The 20,044-nt window shown below is 52.8% G+C and overlaps 1 protein-coding gene across 1 annotated transcript in view; it reads left to right on the forward strand.

Annotated features, from left to right (window-relative positions):
• TRIP10 (thyroid hormone receptor interactor 10) overlaps nt 1-20,044 on the forward strand; it is a 69,220-nt gene that overhangs the window by 209 nt on the left and 48,967 nt on the right. The gene's annotated exons all lie outside the window — the stretch shown is intronic.

The following is a 20,044-nucleotide window of genomic DNA, read 5'->3' on the forward strand; positions in this document are numbered from 1 at the left end:
CCCCTGGCCAGCCCCCCAACTCCTCTTCCCCCCCGGGGGCAGCCCCCCAGCTTCCCTTGCTTCCTCCCCCCGGCGGTAGCCCCCCAACTCCCCCTGGCCAGCCCCCCAACTCCCCTCCCCTTCCCCCGGAGGGCCAGCCCCCCAACTCCCTTTCCCTGCGACTGCCCCCCAGCTCCCTTCTTTCATTGCCCCCCCCAGGGGCAGCCCCCCAACTCCATTCCTTTCCCCCAGGCTGGCTTCCCCCTTCTCCTCCTCCTATGGCTGGGCTCCCCTCGCCCCAATTCCCTCCCTCTCCCCTACTTCCTTAGGGCTGGGCGGCCCCCCAGTTTTATTCCCCCTGGGCTTCCTCCCTGCTGCCCAGTCCCCCGGATCCCCTGGGATCGGTTTCTCCCGGATCCTCGGTTTGGGCTCCCCATTATTTCCCTCTCCCTCCAGTTCCGTCCCGTCCCCTGTTCCTGGGTGCCTGTTCCCTCTCTCCTGGTTTTTTCTCCTCCATCTAAGCCCCATTTCCTTTTCCTTGTGATCATCCCCCAAACCCCTCTTCTTACCTCCCCTCTCCCCCTTTCCACGGGGGCCGCTTCTCCCTCCCCTGGCCCCGCTTAGCTCTGACTTTCTCCCAGCCCTGGTGGGGGGGGGGGCAGGAGGAGGAGGGAGCCTTTATTTCCATCCAGCACTCAGTGTGGGGGTGGGTGTTCCCCCCCTCCTCCCCCAGTGGATGGACACACTTCCTGGGTATGGATTTCCCTAGCCTTGTAATGGGGCATGTGGGTTGGGGTGTATATGTGATGTCATGTAACTTATCCCCCCAACCCAACCCCCCCCTTAGATCCTCTGGGATGGTGGAGTTGCAAGCTGCTGGGGTGCACTTTACCACCCCCCCATGTCTCCTGTATGAACTCCTTTTGTCAGTGCCCCCCAGATCACAAAAATGGAAACTCCCCATGATTTTAAAGCAACATACCTAGTCTGGATCTTAAGTGTTCACACCGATACATTGCTGCAAGCACTTTATTTGGGGTGTGGAGGGGGTTGTTATGCATTTTTGCATGGGGGGGGTACACTTTTGGTTTACCCCTTCCTTGTGATGGGTTTGTAATGGGGCTTCTGTGGAGAGTTGACTTTGAATCTAACTCCGGGCAGAGTTCTTCCTGACCCCGGCCTGTGTGTGTGTCAGTTTCTTCTCTGTATGGTCCTTTGGGCTGAGAGTTTGCATGTGTAACTCTACTGGGTAGTTTTCTCTTTGTTGTTAAGCTCCAGAAGTTTCTCTGCTGTTTTGGGATCATGGCTTCCCTTGGGGGGGGGGCAGAGGTGTTGGAACTAGGGGTGCGGTAGCACCCCCTGGCTTGAAGTTTCTATCAATTGTTTTCAGGGCCCCCACTATAAAAATTGTTCAAACACCATGGGGGTGGGTAGGAAGCATTTGAAAAACTGCCCTTGGCCCCTGAAAGTAGTTGATCTGCCTCTAATCTGGTTAATCTCAAATTTTTCTACAGGCGGCAGATCTACTTTGAGCCGGGTCACTTGAGTAAAAAAATCTCCTGTGTTGCTTTTTGGTTGGGGGGAGGAGTTCTCAGTGCCCACCCCTGCCTGGGCAAAAGCAGATGTGGCTGGGAGTGCTTGCCCTGGGCGAGGGGAATATGGAGACTCCCAGATGTTGGTTGCTTTTATCTGTCTGTGGTACAGATCTTGGCTTGCTCCTGCCTATATGAAATGGGGACTCTTTTATAATGCGTGCCTGAGCAGTGCGGGAGTGGTTAGAACAGGACTCCTGGGTTCTATTGCCCAGCTCTGGGAGGTGACATGCCTAGTGGTGAGCACAGGGGAGGGGATAGCTATGACTCCTGGAGTCTACTGTAAGCTCTAGGAAGAGTTGTGGCTAGGGCAGGGGACTGGCAGCGTGGACTCCTCCTGGCTTTCCTCCCTAGCTTTGGGAGGGTGTGTGCCTCTAGTGGCTAGCATGGTAGGGCTGCTAGCCAGGACTCCTGGGTTCTTTTCCTGACTCTGCCACTTGACTTGCCACATGATTTGGGGAAGGCAAGTCCTTTAACCTCTTTTTGCCTCAGTTTCCCTGTCTGTAATATGGGGCTAATACCTTGGGGAGGGGAGAGGGATGGTGAGGGTTAATTCCTAAAATTACTTTGATCCCTGTTTGAAAGAGGCTATGGAACCTATATCTGCTAGTAATAATTGCTTCATATCTGCAAAGTGCTGCGTGATCTGTTAATCCATTGCTCAATTCTGTCCAGCGTTTACATAGGGCCTGCTGTGTTCTGTTTGGGTTCTTAGTTGTGCTTTGAGTGGGGGAGGAGGAGAAGGGAGCCCATTTCAACGAATGAGTTGAGCGGGATCAAGCATGTTCCGTGTTTACAGCCTGGCCAGAACTTCTTGTGGAAGAATGTGTAATAATCCAGGCTTTTCTGCCCCCGCCTCCTACACTCACATAGGCTCAATGTTCTCATCTCTTCCCAAAGGAAGCCTTGTCCCATACTCTCCTGCCTGGAATGCCACTTGCAAACAATGCATCTGCAGCATTGTTAACTCTGAGGGTTAACCAAAAAAAAAGACTCTTTTAAAAATAACTTTTGGGGCCACTTTATTTGTCTGCCGGTTTCTGAGCCTTTAGGGTGCATTTGCTTCAAATTTCCAAGCTTTTATCTGCAGCTGGGGTCTAGAACCCTTCTCCTCCCCCCCCCCATTAAAATAAAAATTATTCTCATGCAGTTTCTTGATTCCAGAAATTGGAGCTTTAAGAAAAGCCTCCGAGATCATGACAGTCTTGAGAAAACTCTGCAAGTTGGCGACGCTGCGTCTGGGTTCACAAGCGTGTTATGTTTCTCTCCTTGGAAAGCTGCGGCGTGAGGTGTTCTCACGCATCTGTCCATCCTGGCATTATGGAATCTTCTATAGAAGTTCGCACCCTCAAAGTGTAAGGCGAAGGGGTTAACAAAAGTATTGCCATCCCAGATCTGGGTAGGGATCCATTTAGTTTAGTGTCCTGATGGTGGCTAGCACCAGATGCTTCAGAGGAAGGTCATAGAATCATAGAATATCAGGGTTGGAAAGGACCTCAGGAGATCATCTAGTCCAACCCCCTGCTCAAAGCAGGACCAATCCCCAACTAAATCATCCCAGCCAGGGCTTCGTGGAGCCTGACCTTAAAAACCTCTAAGGAAGGAGATTCCACCACCTCCCTAGGTAACCCATTCCAGTGCTAAGAAACCCGATTCACCTGCTCTGAATGGAAAAGGTGACGCTTGACTGATGCACCCCTTGGAAATGGTGCATCTCCTCCCTCTCTCCCTCCGCCTCCCCCCTAGTTCTCTGCTGAAGGAATCCCCCCAACTTGCTTTTCTTATTTATTACTTTTGTGAATACATTTGGGGAAATTCCACTCCCAAGTGGGTAAGTAAGTGGGAAATTCTTCTTGAGGAGTATTTGGGGGGTGGGAGGTGGAATGACCCTGAGCCATCAACTTTTGCAGAGTTGACGATTTTGATTTAAAAATGTTGTAGCCCAAGGAGACCTGGTGCTGGGTGCAGGGCTGGTTTCTGGGCGGGGGAGGGAGGGTGCCTCTGCCCACAGCAGCTGTAACGAAATTAACAAGACTGGTAAGTTTCGCAGCTGCTGTTGGGGAGCCTCTGTGGCCCTCATCCCTGAAAGTGTGTGTGTGTGTCTTTTGCCAGGGCCCTGCCCTAGACCTTTGCTGGTGACAGTGGAGGGGCTTCCTCGGTGCAAATGGTACATTTTTTTTTTGCAAGTCTCATGGTCTCTCCTGTGTCTGCAGAACCCACTGAGCTCCCCGCTCCCTTCCCATTCAATCTGGCTTCTGCCAGGAGAAGCCTTTAGCCCGAGTTACCATGGAGACTGACTCACACTTTGGAGGCTCAAGCGGTGGGTGTGGATCAGAGGCTGTGACTGGGAGCAGGCAAACAATGTCTCTGGGAGTGAAGGATGCAAGCCTTCCCCCCCCCCCCCAGTCATTTGTGAAGGGGACAACGTTTGGAGGACAGGCTGTGCATGGGGAAGCTACTGTTGTAACTTGTGGCTGGTAACCTGAGACTGTCCCTGGTGCCCTAGGAGCACAGATACGTGGTTGGGTCTCTTGTCGCTTCCCTTTTATGAGAGAGTCTCTTTGCTAAGGAGCGAGCTAGCCGTGTGCATGAGGATGAAGGGGCGGCTTTCACTGAGGAGTAGTAATATCCCCTTGCTGGTCTACAGCACTTCCCATCAGCTGACCTCAAAGTGCTTTACAAAGGAAGGGCTGCAGCATTATCCTCATTTTACAGAGGGGGAAACTGAGGCACGGGGCAGGGACATGACTTGTCCGAGGTCACCCAGCAGGCCCGTCTCAGAGCTGATAGCATCCAGGGCTCCTGAGACCTGGACCCACTAGGCCCCACACCTGGGTGGGACTCTGCAAGTTGTGTTTTGCGAGAGGTCAGACTGAAAACTCCCCATGGTGCCCCCAAAGTCTATGTGGGGGGTGGGGGGCTTCTGCCCTGTGACTGGGCAAATCGGTTCCATTCCCAGGCAGCAGGTGCTTCATACAACCTCCCCCACCACTTTCCTATTTAACACCGTCTCTTGTTGCCTGCCTCAGCAGAGTTTGAATGGCCCATGGGGACTGGCCCCATCCCTGCAGAGGGTCCCAGCCCAGGGAGTGGGCTGTAGTTGGAGCTAGCCCTGCTGCTGCATCTGTTCTGGTGCCTCTCTAGCGGGTGCTGGACTGCTGCGTCCTAACGTCCCTTGTTTGTTGTGCAACTTCACAGATGGATAGCATTGCTGGCTTCCTCTTCCCTGGCTAAGCCCTAGTCCTTGGCCTCTGTGTTGTGTGGCATGTGGGTTGCATTTGACACCAGGGAGGGGCCTTCCCAGAAGGGATTGTATCAAAACACAACCTACTAGCCAGCCCTGCTGAGTGAGGTTAGTACCAGTCTTACGGGGCTTGTGAGGACAGGGGGAGGTGGGTGGGGAAGAAGGGTGGTTAAGTCATTGGGCTGGGATGAGACAGACCTGGGTTTGATTACTGGCTCTGCCGCATACTGTGTGACCTTGGGCAAGTCATTTAATTGCCCCGTGCATCAGTTTCCCATCTGTAAAATAAGGATCCTTCCTTTGTGTCCTTTGAGAAGCTCTTTGGGGCAGGAACTTTCTCACTAGGTGCATGCATGGTGCCCGGCACAGCGGGGCTTTGATCTGCTCTAAAACTCCTAGGTCCTACTGTAATCTGCTCCTAAAGGCTTGTCTGCATGATGAAATTGACGGGAATAGCTAATCTGGATAAACTCCCCATGTGGACGCTCTTCTTCCGGAATAGCCAGAGCACTGAAAATCCACATTCTGGAATAACTTCCCTGTGAGCCCTATAAAATAGCATGGAGGTTTGTGCTGCAGGCTGTGGCTGTCCAATGGAGTGTGCTGGTGCCAGTGCGGGGCTGGGTCACGTTACCACACACAAATGGGCCTGGTCCTCCACCACTATCCCACAATACTCCACGAGCTCAGCCAGATAGGCCACTTGTGAAGCCGCTACTGGCCAGGGGTCCAGCTGGCTGGAAGCCACCGATCCCTCCCATGCAGCTGCACCTTCTACAGAGCCTCGGAACAGGGTAAGAAGCCAAATGCTGAGGCTTGTGCCAGTGCTGACTAATCCTTGGTTTTCAAGGTGGGGGTCAGCACCCCTGGGCTAATAGCAGTTTTGCCCTGGCAACACCGACACAGCTCATTCCCGATGTGGCCAAAGCCCGGATTTGAAAGCTAAAGAGAAATCGGGACGTGATTCTCACGCCAAGTTCTCTTAACGTTGACGCCAACTTTAAGGCTTCGTTTGGCTGCCTGAGGGGCGTAAAAGGGACCTTACTGTAAATGAAACTCTGGCCCTTTAAAGTCTGTCCAAGCCCATGGAGCCACCAGGGGAGCATTGCAACACAATATACCGCCCCCCCCTCCCCCGGTGATGCTATTAGGTAGGTTACTTTCCCCAAATGATGCCGTGAGAGGGGATGAGACGAGGAAGTGGGGTCACTTCAGTTTGCTGCCATCTGAACAATCAGTCAGAGCAGGGGTAGGCAACCTATGGCATGTGTGCCGAAGGCGGCACGCGAGCTGATTTTCAGTGGCACTCACACTGCCCGGGTCCTGGCCACTGGTCCGGGGGGCTCTGCATTTTAATTTCATTTTTAAATGAAGCTTCTTAAACATTTTAAAAACCTTATTTACTTTTCGTACATCAATAGTTTAGTTCTATATTCTAGACTTAGAGAAAGAGACCTTCTAAAAACGTTCAAATGTATGACTGGCACGCGAAACCTTAAATGAGAGTGAATAAATGAAGACTCGGCACAGCACTTCTGAAAGTTTGCCGATCCCTGAATTAGAGCAGCTAATGCAAGCTCTCCGCTTCCAGCAAAGTGGGATCAGTTTTCAGGGAACTTTTATTTTTATTTTTATTTTTGTGCTGTGTTGCTTTTTGCATTGGCTTCTCCAAATCTCGGCCGGCCCAAGTTGTGCCTAGCAGTTCAAACCTCTCTCTGAGCATTAGCGTGATGATCCCCCTGGCTTTGAATTTTAAGTCCACCCGGAAACTTTTGAAGTCAGAAATGTGTTGCAATGTTTGTCTCCCCCCCATGCAAGATCAATCCTGTTCTGAAGCCTGGTTGTCTTATCTTTGATCCGAAATCTTGAAAGTCATTTGGAGGGAGTGGTAAAGGAACCTTCTCGGCTGGCTTTTTATAAGTATAGTGAAATAGGCAATCCTGAAGGGAAGCAGGAATCTGTAGCAGTTGGAGGAGGGGGAAAAACTAGGAGTCGGGATTATGGGCATGTGTGGTTTTTGTGCTCCGAGTCAGACTCCTGGGTTCTGGCCTCAGCTCTGCTATAGTCTTGCTGCATGACCTCAGGCAAGTCATTTAATCTTCTCCACCCACCTGTAAAACTAAGTGTGCTAGGGACACAAGAGGTGATTAAACCTGAATCTCTTCCTTAAAATCCGGTTTCTTACAGCTCTAGTTTACATGAGCTCAGCTTGAAGATTGAAGTTGGGTTAGTCAGTTTCACTACTGTTTCTAGTCTATTTCACTTCCTGGCTAACAGTGCCTGCTGGGATAGCTTGGTTGCAGCCAATGCATGGGAAGAGCCCTCCCCCCCTTCAAAACGCACACAAACTGTCACGAAACTATTGATTTCTGCTAAATTGCTGTGAATTTTTTTTAAGTAGTTATAAATGTTGGATCTAAACGACTTAGGAGCTTCCCTTTTAAGCGATGTCTTGAAAGGTGGCAGAGTTCAAGCCAATAAAAGGAAGTGTCCCCCCCCCCATTACACACAGCTGGCATGTGGAACTCATGCCACAAGACACTGTTAGCTAAAACCTCAGCAGGGTTTTACAAAAGGCATTTATATGGATGAGCGCATCCTGGCTTATAATAAAACAAAAAACGAAACCCCCAAAGTTTAGGTAGGGCCATGAATCCCCCTGCCTTAGGATGGCTGATACCTTCTTCTCTGCAGAGTTAACTTGGGGTCTTACTTGGGTGTTACCCCCTCACTTTCTTATCCACACACAGTCATCTTGCCCGAGTGTGGTGGTGCTTTCACCACAGGCTAGCTGGTCTGCCTGGTGGTACCCCTTTCACCCGTCCAGTGTGCAGTGGGACATAGGCTAAAAATCACGCAAGTGCTGCTGGTCCTGCCCTGCGGTGCCTGTCCACAATTCCCCTGTGTGCCCAGGAGGACCGATAGGTTCTCCCACCATTCGCTGGGGGAAGAATCATGGAGCGTACTGCAGCACAGGATACTGAGATGTGCTTAGGGTGAGCAGACAGCAAGTGTGAAAAATCGGGACAGTGGGTGGGGGCTAATAGGCACCTATATAAGAAAAAGGCCCCAAAATCAGGACTGTCCCTATAAAATCGGGACATCTGGTCACCCTAGATGTGCTCCAGATGTCCTAGTGACCCAGCAGCAGGGATGACAGTAGGGTTGTGCGGGATGGCTGCTCACACCAGGCCTAGGCTACCCTGGCTGGCTGCTCAGATCCCAGTGCTGATCACAGTAGTTAACTCTGCAGTAAAGACACCCCCAGGGCCAGGCTCTTCCTGACCTCTTGCTCGGGTCCCCAATAACTCTGGGGTTTCTTGCGCCTTCCTCTAAGCATCTGGTGCTGCTGCAGAGACTGCTACTGAGCGAGGGGGATTGTTCATTTTATCCAGCACGGTGATTCCTGTCCCCAGCTTGAAATCGAGGCAATGTTAAGTGTTAACCAAAGCCTCACCTCTTCAGGTGCTTGTAAACTCCTCCCTGCTGTTTACTGTGGTTTTGCAATCAGTTTGTTGCCTTCTTTTTTTTTTTTAAAGGAATTTCTCTTCCCCTTGTTGCTGTGTAAAAGACAGCTGCAGGGGAAAACGGGTGAAACTGACCAGATTCAAGTACTCTCAGATGCATCAAGTAGATGTGTGTGTGTGTGTGTGTGTGTGTGTGTGTGGAGGGTGTCATTTTTTACCTTTAAACTGTAATAACTCTTGGGTGTTACTTGTAACAATAGGAGGGTGGAATTCAAATGGAAATGGCTCTGCTTTTAGATGGATGGCAGCCCTTTAAGCAAGAAATCCTGTCGCTTGTTGTATACCTGAGAGCCTGGTTTTATTATTATTGATTTGTATTACTGTAGCACTTGGAGATCAGAACCCCTGGTAAGGCTGTGTCTACACTACAGGCTTCTGCCAGGTCAGGGCAGGGAAGAGGTGTGATCCCTGACCGACAGCTGGGCCAGCAGAAGCCCCAAGTGTGGATGCAGCTATATCGGCAAAACTGGCATGGCTTGTTTCACTCAGGGTGGATTTAATATAGTGGTACCAGGCGACACTTGGCTGGTATTGCTGCATCCACACTGGGAGGGCTTTGCTGGTTTAGTATGCCAGTTTCCTAGTGAAGACGCAGCCTAGTTTACAATCTAAATAGATAAGTCAAAAGGGAGGGGAAACAGGCCTGGTGAGAGGATGCGACTTTCCCAAGGTCAGTGGCAGGGCTGGGAAAAGAACCCAGGAGTCCTGACTCCTTCTGATCTTCTCTACTTGGCTGTGTTGCCTTGAAACCAAACAACTCTTCCCTGCGCCATCTGTCTTCCCCAAGGGCAGACGGACCCCCTCTCTCTTCCCCCGCCCCAGTCCAAGGTTCACTCCCTCCGGCAGCCCTGAACCTTTCTATGCCCCCTCCTCCCCCCCCCCCATGAGTCTTTTCACTGCCACAGGGCATGTGCTATTTGGCAATCAATGCTAGGGAGGGGTGGGGCTGACATCTCTCCTGCAGCAGGGTGGATGTATTTTGATAGCGGCTTGTTTCACCGGCTAGAACAGCTCTGCAGTGCTGACAACAGCGGGAAGTTAATTGTTGCCAATCTAAGCCGTCAAAACTCTGGAGATGTGAGGAGCTGATACGTCAGGGCACAAAGGGGCTGGGGCTTTCTGGGCCTGATCCGTCCTCCTTCCTTTGCTAGGGGCTTTAAACGCCCTCCAGCCAGATAAATGGCTCTCTAATGCAACCCCCATTCCTGTTAAAGGTCCTTTCCTACCCGTGGCTGTGAGGAGGGGCCCATGGGGAATTCCCCCCACCCTCCCCATTCTCGAGCAGACCTGAGCCGTGGAGGCCTGATCTGCAATGGGAATTTGCCCCACTTCTACAGCCTTCGGTGTCCAGTCCCTCGTGTAGATGCACCAAACAAGGGGTTGGTATTAAGATTCTCAGTTCTTTGGGGGCAGGGATTGTCTCTCACTGTGTGTCTGCACAGCACCTGGCACAACGGGGCCCTGATCTCAGCTGGGGCAGGGGCCGTCTCTTGCTGTGTGTCTGCGCAGTGCCTGGCACAGTGGGGCCCTAATCTCAGTTGATCCTTAGGCAGTACTGTAAGAAACATGATTAGTAATAGTAGTATAGTCACACTTACAGACCCCAACTGAAATCAGGCTCCCATCATACTAGAATCTGCAGAAACAATCCCTGCCCCCCAAGGAGCTCCCAATCAGATAGAGGGCGGGAGGGGAAACTGAGGCACAGAAGGGAAGTGAGTTGCCCATGGGCACCCAGCAAGTCAGTAGCCGAGTCCGGAGTAGAACCTGTCTCCTGAGGTGACAGAAGATACCCACTAGGCCCCGCTGCTGGTAGACAGGGTAAGCTGTTCTAAACCTGGCTTTGCAGCACTGCACTTTGCTGCTTCTGCTTTAGTCTCCTCCAGGTCAAAAATCTGCTTTGCCTGTTTGCACTGACGCTGTGTGTGTTTGTGCGGGTGGCCGGCTCCCATTGCAGAAAAGGGCCTTTGGGGCTACAACTTCTAGCACCCAAGTAGCCATTGTGCCTCCAGCTCCCACCCTCGAGAAAGCCACCTGTTTAATTGCCCGGCTTTGAGCTGGGGAAAAGGTTTGGCCTGGGCGCTGCCCTGTACCAGCAAAGGCGGCTCTGTCCCGTTAAACAGCTGCTTTTGGTGCAGTAAATAGGATGTGTGTGTTCGGTGCCCCTAATCTCATTACTGGTGGTTTAATCATTGCTTAACCTTGATGTGTGGTTTTTGTTTTTTAAATGGCAGCCTTAAGGTGCTGTCTGGTCTCCTGCCCTTCTGGGTAATGGCCATTAAAAGGGCTATGGAAGATTGCGGTGTTGCGGGAGGGAGAGGGGGGCATTTTGTCTGAAGCAGCATAAATAGCATCAAGTTTAGTGCTGCATCATTCTCCCGTGACACCCCCTTGGACACTGTTCTTGACTGCTGGGGAGAGAAATAAGTAGCGAAAATACCAAGGTCGTTGATTGCTTTGACTCTGAGATTAAAAATCCCACGTCCAGAGGATTTAAACCCATTGAATCCTTGTTCCTTTTTCTGCAGAAGTGCTGGGGGATTTCCCTGCTTCCTTTAAAATCCCTTGTGCTGTGTGTTTTTTCTGCTAATGTGATTATTATCATCATCCCTGATTAGCACTTCCCCGGGGGACTGGGACAGCCAGGTGGGGGCAGATGGGAGCCAACGGCCCCCTTAAATCTCACCAGGATGGATTTCGGAGCTACAGCTCTGTATGTAGGAGTATGGATCTGGCGGCGCTTTGATCCCTTCTGCGTGGGGACAAAATTAAACCATAATTTCCCCCTCTCAAACAATCGTAAAACCAACGCTTGAAAATTAGCGTTTCCGGCTTGTCACAGTAAAAGGCGCACTAATGTTTATATCTAACCCCTGCTCTGGGTTGTCTTTCCCCACTTCAGATTTCTCTAGATTCCCAGGGTTTCTACATGTTCCCTTATTTTCTCAGGAAAGGAAACAACTCTCTTCCCCACCCAACTAGCCAGTGGAACTCACGGCCACAAGATTTCATGGAAGCCAGATGCATGAGAATGGAACAAATAATCAGGAGCTTTAGAAGGGCTAGGAAGGTTGCTGTGGCGCATAAATGTCTTGGGCTTAGGTGGAAACTTTCCCTGGGGGGCAAGTTGTCCCTTCACTGCTTAGACTGCAAGCTCTTTGGGGCAGGGAGTGTCTTTGTGTTCTGTGACTAGCCCAGTGGGGTCCTGCTCCATGACCGGGGGCTTTGAGGCACCATAGTAAGACAAATAATAACCCCAGGGTTTCTTCCTCTGAAGCATCCGGCAAAGGTGGCTTTTGAAATCAGGATGGATAGACTCACTGCTGAATTGATGGAGCCAGGGGTGAAAGTAACTTAGGCCACGTCTACACTACCCGCCGGATCGGCGGGTAGTAATCGATCTATCGGGGATCGATTTATCGCGTCTCGTCTAGACACGATAAATCGATCCCCGAATCGACACCCATACTCCACCTCGGCAGGAGGAGTAAGCGGAGTCAACGGGGGAGCCGCGGCGGTCGACTTGCCGCTGTGAGGACGGCCAGGTAAGTCGAACTAAGATACTTCGACTTCAGCTACGCGAATAGTTGCGTATCTTAGATCGATTTTCCCCCCCCTCCCCCCAGTGTAGACCAGTCCTTAAAAGACTTACGGGTACACCGGAGTCCTGAGCAGGGGCGTGGCCTCAACTGGAAGAGGCGGGGCCTTTTAAGATTTAAAGGCCCTGGGGCTCCAGGCTGTGGCTGGGAGCCCCAGGGCCTTTAAATCACTCCGGAGCTACCAGCTCCAGAGGCGGCTGGGAGGCCCGGGACTCGGGTGAATTAAAGGGCCTGGGGCTCCGGCCGCCGCGGAGCTCCGGGCCCTTTAAATCACCTCAGGAGCCCTGCCGCCGCTACCCGGGGCTCCGGCAGCGATTTAAAAGGCCCGAGGCTCTGGCTGCTGCGGGGAGCCCCGGGCCCTTTAAATCACTGCCGGAGAAGCCAGTCCAGTCCGGCACGGCGTACCGGCTTTACTTTCACCTCCGGATGGAGCACAGACTCGCGTCCGTAAAGTGAGTCTCACGGATCTCTCTGTCTCTCAGCTGTGGCTCCCATCAGCATGGTATCTGATCATCTCCTTTGTTAACGTATTTATTTGCACAACCCTCTTGTGAGGGAGGGACATGCGGTTGTTGACACATTACGGAGGCCACAGGCTAAGGGGGTGGCTACGCTGCGGTCGGAGGTCTGATTGCGGCCCATATAGATGTACCCGAGCTAGCTTTAATCCCGCTCAGCTACCAATAGCGGTGAAGCTGCGGCAGCACGTGCTTAGCTGCTCAAGTGCAAGCCTGCCCGGGATCTTCCTGGATGTAGACTCAGGGAAGAGGGAGCCCATGCTTAAAGCTAGCTCAGGTGAGCTTGGCAAACCGGTCGATTGACTGGCAAATAATAGGCAATGTCAGATATTCCAGCAAGAATGCCCACATGGTGGGGACATGCATACGGGGTTTTTTTTTTAGAATTCCTGTCTGTGTTTTGCCTTTTTCTGAGTTAAAATAGTTCAATTGACTCTTTTGTAATTAGGAATAAGTATCTATCTAAAGCTATTGGAGATTAACCAAAAAAAAAAGTAAGACTTCCTGTTCTAATCAATCGGTGCTCTAAAATATTTGACCGGCTATCTCTGGACCAGTCACATGGCCAAACCTAAGCTTGGGTATTGCTACACATGCTGCAGGGACATCTCTTGACTGCAGCCTAGACATATCCAATGTGTCGCCCCAAAATCACACGGGTCATGCCCAAGGTCACACAGGGAGTCCGTGGCAGAGCAGGGGCTGAACCTGGGTGCCCCAAGTCTTAGGTTGTGCCTCTAACCACTGGACCCATCCTTCCTTCCTGTGAAATAGACCAGATCTCATGTAAGGCCTTGTTTATGGTGGGATTTCAACCACCCCTTAGTGTAGACGTGATTTACACCAACGCACCATTTTGCACCCAAGATAAACGATGCTGTGGGTTATCCTAATTGCAGAATGGTGTGTGGGTCATACATTAATAGGTCATAACGGTCCCTTCTGGCCTTTGAATCCTCTAGTCTGACCTCCTGTAATACACAGGCCATCGACCTTCCCCAAATAATTCCTAGAGCAGAACTTTTAGAAAATATCCAAGCTTGATTTAAAAATGGTCAGTGATGGAGAATTCACCCTGACCCTTGGTGATTGTAGCAGGATAGGAGATACAAGGTGGGGGAGGTGATATCTTTTATTGGACCACCTTCTGGGGGTGAAAGAGAGAGGCTTTCGAGCTTCACAGAGCTCTTCTTCGGGTCTTGTAAGTCACATCTGCGCTAAGGGGTTTGCACTGGTGCAAGTTAAATTGGTACCTAAAATCCCAGTCTGTGCATCCTCCTGGCTATGGCCCTGCCGATTTTCCTCGGTTAATCTCTGGGCTTCAACTTAATCTGGACAGACATTGTGTTCCCTGTCGATAAATTGCCCTGTCTATTGTGAGGCCTAGCGATCTTTGCTGTGTAACAAAGGCTTTATCTGGAAAGATAACAATCCCCGTAAGAGTTTGTGGGCCCGGGCTGTGCAGAAACCATTGGTCCTTGGTGCTGTGCGTGTGAGGCAACATCTCTGGGTGCAGGGCATTGGGGTGTGGGTGTTTTTGGGAGGGGGGCCGGTCAAGGGGAGTGCAAGCAGTCACTTACTCAGCCTGGCGGGGTCCCCAGTTTGCCATGGGTGAGCCTTAAAATTGATCCTAGGGGAAGAGATTTGTTATCTGTGTTGCTTGGAGGCCTCAGCTGGGATCAGGGGCCCATGGTGCTGGGTGCTGCACAGACACCGAGTGAGGGACAGTCCCTGCCCCAAAGAGCTCAAAGTCTAAATAGACAAAGGATGGGAGGAGAAACTGAGGCACGGAACATGGAAGTGACTTGTTTAACATTCCCAGTTCAGCAGACTTGCCTGTGTAATATAGAACCCAGAAGTCTTGACTCCTGCCGGTTAGAGCAGCAGGTCTGGGAGTCAGGACTGCTGGATTCTGTTCCCATCTTTGTGGTCCAGTTGACTTACCTTGCTGTCAGGCCCCACTCCCCTTCCAGAGCTGGGAATAGAACCCAGGAGTCCTGGCTCCCAGCCCCCTGCTCTGACCACTAGACCCCACTCCGCTCCTGGAGCCAGGGATAGAACCCAGGAGTTCTGTCCGCCCCTTCCACATGTTCTAATCCACTAGACCCCCGCATGCTCTTCTCCCACCCCACCCCCCCAAAAAAAGAAAAAAGCTGGGAAGAGAACCCAGGAGTCCTGCTTCCCAGGCTCAAGCCTGAATCACAAAGCCGTCCTTATTAACTCCAAGGACGTCTGATCTGGTACGGCTCCGCTGTGCGTGGAGGGGTGGGTGGGTGGAACAGTGGCAGAATTGGGCCCCAGCCATGGGAATAAATTATCTTGATACATTTGTGCCTCTGCTAGTGTGTTTGTCTGCGCTCAGGGTTCTGGTTCCCAGCCACATCAGGTGGGAGGAGGTCAGATCGTAGGACATAGGAGGGGTGGGACCAGAGACCTAGGTTTCCATTCTACAGGCATTTCCTCTAAAGAGCCCTGCAGCTGGATCTCCCGCCTTGGAAAACAGGAGAGATCAGAGCATTGTTTGGCCTTCGTTCCATCCTCCACCACCTGTTTGTGCTGAGCAAGGGCCTGTTTTTTAGGAGTAAAGTGTGTGTGTCAACGAGGCGCCGCTCTGCAGTGGCCAGGAGAAGCCGACTCTGTCATGGGCTATTTTTAGGACACAAACAGGTCAGGCAGCTGAGAGAAACTGGGCGGGAGTCCCAGCATAGTTTGCAAAGAGTCGTTTTTGCTGTAGAAGCAGAGGGGTTACGGAAGGAAAGGACTATCAGGGCCTCTAGCTAGATTCCTGTATGCTTCTCCCCATTACTGTTGCATGACCCAACACGCCGGCAAGGTAGGGAAATGGACAGTGCTAATAGTTGCCGATGGGGAAACTGAGGCACAGAGTGAGTGGTGTGCCCGAGGTCCCACAGAGCGGGGGAGAGCTAGGAATTAAACCGACATCTCCCAGGGCCCGGGCCGGTGCCGTATTCATAGCACCCGGAGACCTCAACTGAGACGAGTGGATTTTCAGGCTACAAGGGACCATTATGATGATCTTATCTGACCCAGGATAATTTCACCCCAGTGTGCTGGGTGCTGTACGTACATCGAGCAAGTGACCGTCCCTGCCCCAGAGAGCAGGAAGGATCATCCCTCTTTTACAGTGGGGAAACTGAGGAACAGAGTGAGGCAGTGACTTGCCCATGGTGGCGTTCGGAGCCAAGAGCTGAACCCAGATCTCCTGAGATCCAGCCCGCTGCTTTAACCACCAGGCCACTCTGAGCAGGGGCAGGAAGAGCGAGACTGTTTGAATACTTGGTCTTGTTTCAGCACCTCGCAGTGATGGAGCGTGTGTGTCTCCCTGTCGCTTTCAGACCAGAGCTTCCCTGGACAGCAAACCTCCTCATTTCCCTAGGAGGGAAGATACTCCTCTCATCCTCTGGATGGGGGAGGGGTGGGAAACTGAGGCACAGAGCAGGGAAGAGATTTGTACAAAGCCCACTTGACTGGGGCATGAAGGATCTGGTGCTGACACTCCCAGTCTCCCCTGTCCCCTGTTTTAGCCACTAGGCCTGATCTGGTCCCTTCTCAGCTGAGCCAGCCTGGTTCTGCTTCAGGAGCATGCCTTCAGTACCAGCTGACTCCCATCAGTCTCTCCTCGTCATCCACCCCCCCACCCACCCTCGCCCCGGAGTTGAGACGGATGATTATAAATCCTGTTTCTAATCAGTGTGGCCTGGGGGCCGAATTTCCTCTCCAAGCATCATTGGGGAGGGGGTGGGAGACAGGACAATTCTGCATCTCTCTCTTCCACCCCTCCTGCCAGGGTGCTCTCGCCCCAGTCCAAGCCTTCCTGCCTCTGAGCCCTTAGCAAGCCTCACCCTACCCAGCCCTGCGGGGAGGGAGGGAGTGGGGGCAATCACAGAGAAAAGAACCAGGATGCAGCAGGCATTTCTGCGGGTCCCACATCTGGACTGTATTTCCACTTCCTGCCTGTGTTTATTCCTGCTCGGCCAGGGAAGAGAGACAGCAGGAAGTTGAGACCGGCCACCCCGGCCCTGGAGGGTGGCGGGGGTGGGGTGGTCCTCTTAAACCAAGCAAGGCGAGGGAAGGACGACAGCTGGCGTGGAACCCGCCGCTTAGACTCGCGAGCCGGCCGGAGATTGCGGCTCGTTGGCGCCCTGCTGCGGAGGTGGAGAAGATAGTCCTGTGCTCAGGCGTCAGGATGCCTGCGTTGTGCCCCCCACCTCTGGGAGGGGAGTGGGGTCTAGTGGTGGGGCTGGTGGGAGTCAGGACTCCCGGACCTATTCCTGGCTCTGGGAAGGTAGTGAGGTCTGGTAGGTTGGGGGAGGGGGCTGGGTGTCAGGACTCCTGGGTTCTATTCGTGGCTCCGCAACTAACCTGCTGGGTGACCTTAGGCAAGTCACTTCTCTTCTGCGTCCCCCCCCCGTTTCAGCATCATTAAAATGACACTCGACCATTTCCCCCTCCCAGCTTTGAGTTCGTTTGTACTTGCACTCTGTGTCCTTGGCTGGAAAGTGTGTATAAATACGGGGCGCTGAAACTCGAGAGCAGCAGAGGGTTACCGCTACGCTCGTCCTCTAGCTTATCCCTCTCACAGCGGAGCATCTGGACGCCGACACGCAGCACGGCCGGGGGCAAGTCGTGTAACCTCTTTGCCTTCTTGTGTTCTCTACCCGCTGCCTCCTGCTGCCCTCCCAGAAGTGCCGATTCCCAGACCCGGTTGCTCGACCCCACTAGATCCCACTTGTCTCCCAGAGCTGGGAATGGAACCCAGGAGTCCTGACTGCCGACCTCCCTGCTCTCATCACTGAACTTTGTCAACTTAGACTGTAAGCAGGAGACAATCTGCCCCAGAGAGCTAGGGGTACAGACAGCACCTGGCTCAATAGGCCCCTGCTCTCGGGTAGGCGCTGCTGTGATAAGGTGCCGGGCTGAGACCCCCATTCCCGGCTCCGTGCGACTCGCTGAGTGATCTCCCCACGCCGTCCGGCTGCTGTTTGTCAAACCGGGCGTTTGTTGCAGCAGGCTGGCTCGCGTCTCAGGGCCGGGGCAGACAGTCCAGAAACCAACCACGGGTTTGCTGAGCTGATTAGCTCAAACAATGCAGCTCTCTGGCTCTGAACAGGAGTGACTCACTCCTCGAGGCCTCGGTAGAATTCCAGCTCTGTTTATCTGGACTGGAGTTCCCCCAGGCTCCCCTCTTGCTGTTCGGGAGACTGGGGAGGGGTCACTTGAGCCATGGATCTCCCTGGCCGGGCTGCTCTGCAGGTGTGCTTTTAGCGGCATGCACACACCCCTCCATGGCACCGGGGTTTGGAGCTGGCTCTTGATTTTGCACTCTGGGCTTCGAGCTGGCACACCACTGTACTAGTTGCATAAACCCTGGGAGTGGCTCATGGAAGAGCTGGGCTGGGGGGGGGGCTGGCTTGGAAATTGGAACTGGGAAGGGGCTGGTGACGGAGACCTGGCTGTGTTTATATGGGGGCGGGAGCTCGCTAGTTTGGGGGTGGAGGTCCGAGATGAGCCCATTCGCTCTTCTCCCTAGCTCAGCTCCAGCCCAGCGGATTGTCCAAGCCTTGCTGCAATCACACCCCATTCGTGTGTGCTAGGAACTGTGCTGAGACTCGACAACTCACTGCACGTGTGGGGTGCCTCCCCCCAACCCCCGCTGCAGATCTCAACAAGACCAGAATGATCCTTGGAGACAGAATTCTCCTTCCACTCCTCCTCCCCCTGTATTGCCCCCCAGGGTAGGGCAGAGACTCACTGGTGTGGGGATTGGGGGGGGGGGGTAGAGTTGTACCTCATTACCTGATTACCAGACTCCAGGTCTGACAGGCCAGCTGTAAATCAACCTGTAAAGAGTCCACAGCCCCTTCTACCCAGAGGGCAGGGAGAAAAGTTGATCGGCAGCCGCTGCGAAAATCACTAGATTCTCTAGGAGCGATTTTTGCAGAGATCCTTGTCCCAAGGCCTGTGGTGTAACCTCATCAAAGAGAGAGGGCGGCCTTGTGGTTAGTGGGCGGGGCTTGGGAGGTCCCCGTTCAGTTCCTGCCTCTGCCACTAACTCCTGAATGACCTTGGGCCCATCACGTCCTCTCCGGGGCGGCACTTCCCCAGCTCTAACGTGGGGATCACAGTCCTTCCTTTGTCTTGTGCATTGAGATCATAAACTCTTGGGGGGGGGGGGGGGGGGGGGCAGGGACTGCCTTGCACTGTCTCTGTGCACCCAGCGTGATGGGGACAGGGGTGCTGGGGGTGCGGCAGCATCCTCTTGGCTTGAAGTGGTTTCCATCATATACAGCGTTGACAGTTTGGTTCAGTGGCTCTCCGCACATGCTATATACATTGTTTTAACGCCCCTGGATGGGGGCGGTGGAGACACATCTCTGGGTTTGTCTACGTGAGAAAGTTGCGCCAATTTCACTAAGGTGAGACTCTAAACCGGTTTAGTTAAAACCGGTGCAAACTCCCATGTTGGATGCTTTTATCTCCGTTTAATTTAATCCTGTTCCCAGCTGAATTGTGCTCAAGCCCCCCTCCCCCCCACCCCCCAAAAAGCCTGAATCTACTTGAGTAAAACCAGAATTGGAGCATGCTGGGGTTTGCACCAGTCAAAGGAGATCTGCTTAAGAACCGAATTAAGGTAAACTTGTGCAACTTCCCCATGTAGACAAGACCTCAGCGGGGGGCCTTTAGGTGCTACCGTAATACGCCTAATAGCCTGCTGATGTGGAAATTTCTCTGCTCTCACTCGCGGTGGGTTGAGCAGTGCGGAGTTTGCCGTGAAGCCCACACGTTTTGCTGATGACTGATCTATTTTAAAGCCAGAAGGGACATTGATGGCCTGAAATCTGCATAGCACAGGCTGGGGATCGATGGTTTCTGTATCAAGCCAGTAACTTCTATGTGAGCTATTGCTACTTTTTAACCAAAATACCCCACCTTGATTTAAAGACTTCAGGCGATGGAGAATCTACTCCGGCCATAGGCAGGTTGTTTCTGTGGCTCATCACCCTCGCTGCTAAAAAAAAAAAAAAAAAGGGACAAGGGTGGGGGGGAACTTGCACCTAGTTTCTAAAAACTTGGGCTGAGTATTCCACTCCCAGAACTCCTAGTCCCTGGATTTGAGCGGAGAAGACTGCAGCAGCATCTCCGATCTCTGCAGACTCCTCGTGCATTGCAAACTGATTTTGTGACCGGCAGTCCAAGGAGCCCAGTGCCAACGTCGGGAGTGCTGCCCATGCGTTGGCTGTCTCCTAGCGGTAATCCTGGGTGACAGTCTGTGCCGTGGCTGCAGCCGGGTGGGGGCTGTGCTGCGGGATAATAACCCAGGCCTCTCGCCTCGGGGCGCTCTAGCCTGACTCGTATTCGGCAGCTAAAAACTGACGCCTGCACCGGAGATTCTTGTGCCTAGGGGGAGGTTTAAGGCAGCAGAATGAATCACCTGAGATGGAATTTGGCCAGAATTATCTGTCCGCTGGTGCTATTTAAACACCCACTGGGGCCACAGTGAATGCCACTAATATCCTTTCAGGTGTCGGTCATCCATCCGAGCACGGACCCGGCCTGACCCTCT

Source organism: Terrapene carolina, unplaced genomic scaffold, assembly GCF_002925995.2.
Source record: "Terrapene carolina triunguis isolate 2854851 unplaced genomic scaffold, T_m_triunguis-2.0 Scaffold404, whole genome shotgun sequence".
Classification (NCBI taxonomy): Eukaryota; Metazoa; Chordata; order Testudines; family Emydidae; genus Terrapene; species Terrapene triunguis.